The sequence below is a fragment of the Emys orbicularis genome, chromosome 10 (genome assembly GCF_028017835.1).
Source record: "Emys orbicularis isolate rEmyOrb1 chromosome 10, rEmyOrb1.hap1, whole genome shotgun sequence".
Classification (NCBI taxonomy): domain Eukaryota; kingdom Metazoa; phylum Chordata; order Testudines; family Emydidae; genus Emys; species Emys orbicularis.
Genome location: NC_088692.1, coordinates 33,547,299 through 33,553,892, shown reverse-complemented (window position 1 = coordinate 33,553,892; position 6,594 = coordinate 33,547,299).

Genomic DNA, 6,594 nt, shown 5'->3' with positions numbered 1-6,594 from the left:
GTACCATATGGTGAAGATAGGCACACTGAGGCCTATGTGGGCTGCTTTGCAGATTGCCAACAGGTCGTCTCTGTGCTGTGTGCACAGAATACCACCACTGACTGGGTCAAAATATATTTATTTGTGCAGCACCAGTGTTCTCAGTACTGAAGAACACCCAAAAGTAAAGACAATCCCCACTCCAAAGAGCTAACAGTAGGCCTAAAAGAAATGTCGGACTGTTCCCTGATACAAAAACAAGCATGGGTGATTCGGTCTTTCATATATGCATAATGTTAAGTTGAAGGCACCTTGTCCTTCCACAGGCAGAGACAGATACTTTGAATTCCATTGTCACAGCTCCTCTGACTTGGCAACATCTGAGCAGCGTAATCTAGACTCAGACTTCCATAAAGAAGGTGATAATACTTCTCAGTTTAGATAATGATAGGAGGGTGAAGAACTCCAAATCTTTAAAGTGGTATTAATAGAAGACGACCTTGCAAGCCAAATGCTTTTTCAGTTTCTCTGCAAGACCTTACAATAAAATAATAATATCGCACAATAAAAAACCCTTAATTTTTAGTAACAAGTAGCCAGCTAAAGGTACAGAACAGAAGAGCTACTCCAACAATGGTATACCAGAGTAACGTTTAATATATCACTGTATGATTCTTCATTAATTACACTGGTCTACAATTTTTGAGAAGTCGTCTGCTTCAGAGATAAAATGTGCTATTTATTATGTATTTTGATGTGCTGAATTCAAATATGACAATTAAAACAACTGATTGGCTACTGTTTCTAAGATATTTAAGTTTTTACATTTTATGTCTATGTATATTGTGTAGATAGTAGCGTTTTAATCATAAATTGTAAACCTAGGTCTTTTCATGTGTTTATGGTTGCTTTACATGATAATATTTCACCTGTCCTGTTTATGTAACACTTTAAAAATCAGCAAAAGGGTTATATAAATAAAATTTATTATGAAACAAAAGGCAAAAAACTATTATGTACATAGTTTAGTCCTATTCAGTGTCTACTCGGCGCTTCTTGGCTTGTCTCTTGTATTCATTAAATGGAGCATCTCTTGTCACTGTCCAGCAATAGTCTGCAAGCATTGATGGGCTCCATTTGCCCTGATAGTGTTTCTCCATTGTTGCAATGTCCTGGTGAAATCGCTCGCTGTTCTCGTCGCTCACTGCTCCGCAGTTCGGTGGAAAAAAATCTAGATGAGAGTGCAAAAAATGTATCTTTAGTGACATGTTGCAACCAAGGCTTTTGTATGCCTTGAGGAGGTTTTCCACCAACAACCTGTAGTTGTCTGCCCTGTTGTTTCCGAGAAAATTTATTGCCACTAACTGGAAGGCTTTCCATGCCGTCTTTTCCTTGCCACGCAGTGCATGGTCAAATGCATCATCTCGAAGAAGTTCATGAATCTGAGGACCAACAAAGACACCTTCCTTTATCTTAGCTTCACTTAACCTTGGAAATTTTCCACGGAGGTACTTGAAAGCTGCTTGTGTTTTGTCAATGGCCTTGACAAAGTTCTTCATCAGACCCAGTTTGATGTGTAAGGGTGGTAACAAAATCTTCCTTGATTCAACAAGTGGTGGATGCTGAACACTTTTCCTCCCAGGCTCCAATGACTGTCGGAGTGGCCAATCTTTCTTGATGTAGTGGGAATCTCTTGCACGACTATCCCATTCGCAGAGAAAACAGCAGTACTTTGTGTATCCAGTCTGCAGACCAAGCAAGAGAGCAACAACCTTCAAATCGCCACAAAGCTGCCACTGATGTTGGTCATAGTTTATGCACCTCAAAAGTTGTTTCATGTTGTCATAGGTTTCCTTCATATGGACTGCATGACCAACTGGAATTGATGGCAAAACATTGCCATTATGCAGTAAAACAGCTTTAAGACTCGTCTTCGATGAATCAATGAACAGTCTCCACTCATCTGGATCGTGAACGATGTTGAGGGCTGCCATCACACCATCGATGTTGTTGCAGGCTACAAGATCACCTTCCATGAAGAAGAATGGGACAAGATCCTTTTGACGGTCATGGAACATGGAAACCCTAACATCACCTGCCAGGAGATTCCACTGCTGTAGTCTGGAGCCCAACAGCTCTGCCTTACTCTTGGGTAGTTCCAAATCCCTGACAAGGTCATTCAGTTCACCTTGTGTTATGAGGTGTGGTTCAGAGGAGGAGGATGGGAGAAAATGTGGGTCCTGTGACCAGAACCATTGATGGTTCAGGACCAGAAGTTTCATCCTCTTCCTCGTCTGACTCAAGTGAGAATGATTCTGGTGCATCAGGAACCGGCAGTCCTTCTCCGTGGGGTACTGGGCGTATAGCTGATGGAATGTTTGGATAATGCACAGTCCACTTTTTCTTCTTTGACACACCTTTCCCAACTGGAGGCACCATGCAGAAGTAACAATTGCTGGTATGATCTGTTGGCTCTCTCCAAATCATTGGCACTGCAAAAGGCATAGATTTCCTTTTCCTGTTCAACCACTGGCGAAGATTGGTTGCACAAGTGTTGCAGCATATGTGTGGGGCCCACCTCTTGTCCTGATCTCCAATTTTGCAGCCAAAATAAAGGTGATAGGCTTTCTTAACCATAGTGATTATACTGTGCTTTTGTGATGCAAAAGTCACTTCACCACAAACATAGCAGAAGTTATCTGCACTGTTCACACAAGTACGAGGCATCTCTGCTCACTTTGGCTAAACAGAAATGTGTCCCTTTGCAAAATCAAACACTGACAAATAAGAGAGCACGACACTGTATGATTTCTAGAGCTGATATAGGACAATTTGTTCAGCAGAGTGATGTAAGCTTCGTTATGATTGCATCATCCATGACTTCTAGGAATAACATGATGCAATTCATATCATGTATGATGCAATACCAGCTTCAGATTGCATCATTCATTGTTTTGCCTAAAAAGCAAGTACTGTCCAAACCCAGTCATAGATTTATTCATAGATCCAGTCAAAGATGTATTTTAGTCATTTCTGGTTTAAATTGAGATCCCTTCCCTTTATAACTCACTTATCCTCCGCCATTCCCAAGTCAAGGGTCGTATATACTGACCCAATAGCATATCTTGAAAACTAGAGCCAATCAACAATTTTAAGCATCATTTTCGTTCTCAGTGACCCAGAATTAGTAAAGTTTGACTACATTTATTTCAGAAGCATTTTGGCTGTAGAGCAGTGTTACCAGTCAGACAAAGACTTGTTAAAGAAGGAGTAATCTATTTTTTGTAGAAGTGCAAATTTCTTGGTCAAGGTATTTAGTCAAGGTGCAGACTCCAGAGAAAATAATACAAAACATAACAATAATGATAAATAGTAAATAAAAAGATGTCACGGTCCATTCAAAAGCATTTGGCTGTCTGGATTTGGCCTGCAGTCTACCTATTGACTATCCCTGGGTTAAAGCATTGATTTGCAAGGCAAAACAGATTATCTGACCAACTGTAACTAAAATCATCTACTTAAAATATTATTTTGGAACCCAACCTGAAGACTAAGGAATCATCAGGGCTCTACTAAAGAAGAGGTTATGAGATCTGATTAGTCCACAAGTAAATTCACTGGGAGAAGCTATTCCATACCAGAGGGCTCTTTAATCTAGCAGACAAGGCCAAATGAGATCCTATAATTAAAAATTAAGTCAGTAACATGCAAACTAGAAATAAGATGCACATTTTTAACAATGAAGGTAATTAATCATGGGAATAGCTTACCAAGGAATGTGGCAAATTCTCCATCACTTGGAGTCTATGGATAAAGACAGGATTTTTTCTGAAAGATATGCTCCAGTTCAACAACTGGTTGAACTGGATACAGGGATCACTGGGTCAAAACTATGGCCTGTGTGATGCAGGAGGTCAGACTAGATCATAATGGTCCCTTTTGGCCTTAAAATATGAGACATGAAGCTACTCAACCCTGCACAGGAAAGCAAAGACATGAATTTGAAACCCTGGAAATGGGCTAAGTATTTGGAGATGAAACTGGATGCTCATGCAGAATGTATAACAGTGTACTTGCAGAATCCTTTTTGAATAAAGGCACGCTGCTGATGCTAATGCACTGGACATTTTCTGTGCTGTTCAACAAGCAAAAGGGAAAAAAAAAATCAAACCACTGTACAATCCACTGCTAAAAGAAAAGCTGACATAACCTATCATTCTAATGCAATAAGAAATGGGAAAGCCTATTCAATATGCAAGTTATATTGTAAACTCTTCAGAACAGGGAAAGTTTTTGGTTTTTTTTAAATGCTGTACTGAAACTGCGTATGTTTACAGTGCTAGAAAACAGGTTGCTCTAAACTTCAAGAAGAGAAAGGTGCCGGTTATTCTGTAGATGGTACTCTTCTTTCCAAGTCAAAATTGAGCAAGTCCCCCCATCCTGGCGCTGGTAAGCACTATGCTGAAGTGCTATCTTTCAGAGGAGACACAAAACTGAGTTTGACCTATTTTGATTAAAGATCTCATGACACTTTATGAAAGAACATGGTGTTCACCTAACATCCTGCTCAAATTCCAAGTTGTGTGACTACATTCTCCCAACTGAAACTTCCACCTGCAATTTCAATTGGACATGATATTCTTCTTCAATCCTTGTCCTAACTAGGGATCTAAATAGCATTTTAAAAAGTAACCATTTAAACTATTGAAACTATATCAGCTAAACGTTTAATCCTTAACAAGTTCATAATCTACCCCATGTATATATTATCTTTGTCAAGTGTCTTTACTAACAACAAAAATAGACAGTTATGTGTAAAACCCACTTTTTTGTTTAACTTTTTACATACTATCCCGAGCCGTCCAAAAACACAAAAAGTCCGATTAGAATTTCAACTCTACTACTGATTTTTGTTAAGAAAAATTAACATGTTTACATGCTCTGGTGTCAGTCTTCTGCACAGATAATTAACAGTAAGGCCAGCACTGGAAACATGTTCTATAGCAGAGGTGGGCAAACGTTTTGGGCTGAGGGACACATCTGGGTGGGGAAATTGTATGCAGGGCCGGGGTTGGGGTGCGGGAGGGAGTGCAGGGTGTGGGAGGGGATGCGGTGTGCAGGAAGGGGCTCAGGACAAGGGATTGGGGCAGAGGAGAGATGCGGGGTGTATGAGGGGGCTCAGGGAAGGGGGTTGGGGTGCAGGAGGGGTGCAAGGTGCAGGCAGGGGGCTTAAGGCAGGGAGTTCGGGGGTGGTGTACAGGAGGGGTTTGGGCTCTGGCCCGGCGCCGCTTATCTAAAGCGGCTCCGGGGTGGCAGCGGCGTGCATCGGGGCCAGGGCTGCCCTTGCTGCGCCTCCAGGTACCTCCCCCGAAGCTCCCATTGGCTGGGAACGGGGAACCACGACCAAAGGGAGCTGCGGGGGGCGGGGCCCGGAGGCAAGGGCAACGCACGGAGCTCTCTGCCCCCCTGCCCGGGGACCGCAGGGACCTGGTGCTAGCTGCTTCCGAGAGCGGCGCGGGGCCCACGACGGGCAATCCCGCGGGCCGGATCTGGCCCACAGGCTGTAGTTTGCCCACCCCAGTTCTATAGGCAGACGATCCTGGAATGCACAGGTATGTGCATTCTAAGCCTTGGAAAACGCTGTGCATTGACCTTCCATCACGCCAGTGGACTGCATTCCAATGAAGGACAAGGCTCCCAGAAGTAATTTTCCAGTTCATTTTCTACTGCATTCTCCTCATTGGTATAATCTTCACCTAAAAGCTTCACTACAGCACTCCTCAGTTTCACGCATTTTTTTCAGCACTAGCTCTATTGGCTCATCCAGTTCAGCCATGGCACTTGGAGGTTCTTCTATTTCTAACATCAATGCAAGTTGCAGAAGCTTTGATTTAGCAGCTATCTGGACAACCAGCGATAGAAACTGCATGTGTTTATGCCGTGAATCTAACAAGGAGGCAATAAGTGCAGGTTTGGCAGTTATGGCAGGATCATTGGGTTTCATGCGATGCTCCAGAGAGTGACGAACAGCAGCTTTGAGATCAGTGACTTTTCCATTTTCAACAGGCACTTCGCTTCTGAGGTGAGTTTGGATAAGATTAACTGTTCAGCAGACATGGCAGTGGTAGCGCATTTTAAAGTGGAAAATAGCGATAAGATATCCTCTACTAATTACCAGTGCTCATCTTGCAGCTGAAGTGTTTGGGTATCAGATTGTTTTGTTACAGGGCTATCTGAAAGCACAGCTGTTATGCCCACCTTTGCTCATTGAGTCATATATTGAGCATGCCATATAATGAATTCTAGTGAGTTTTACATGACTGGATCAGACAGTGTCACTTACCCTGAAGCTGTGTTTGTTTTCTTTGAGTGTTTTGCAGCCACCGTGCTGTGGTGGCAGTGTGCAACTAGTCTACTTGCAGCTGCAACAGCACGATCCACACTACTTGAAGAAAACTCATGATTTATGGTTAGCTGCAATGTAACATACCTCGGTGTGTTGGCGAGCACAATGTTGCTTGCATTATTGTGTATACATGCCAAGACACAGCCTGCCAGACCCTATCTTTCCACTGTAGTGTTTAATTTTTCAGCACGGTTTTCCGCTATACGTCA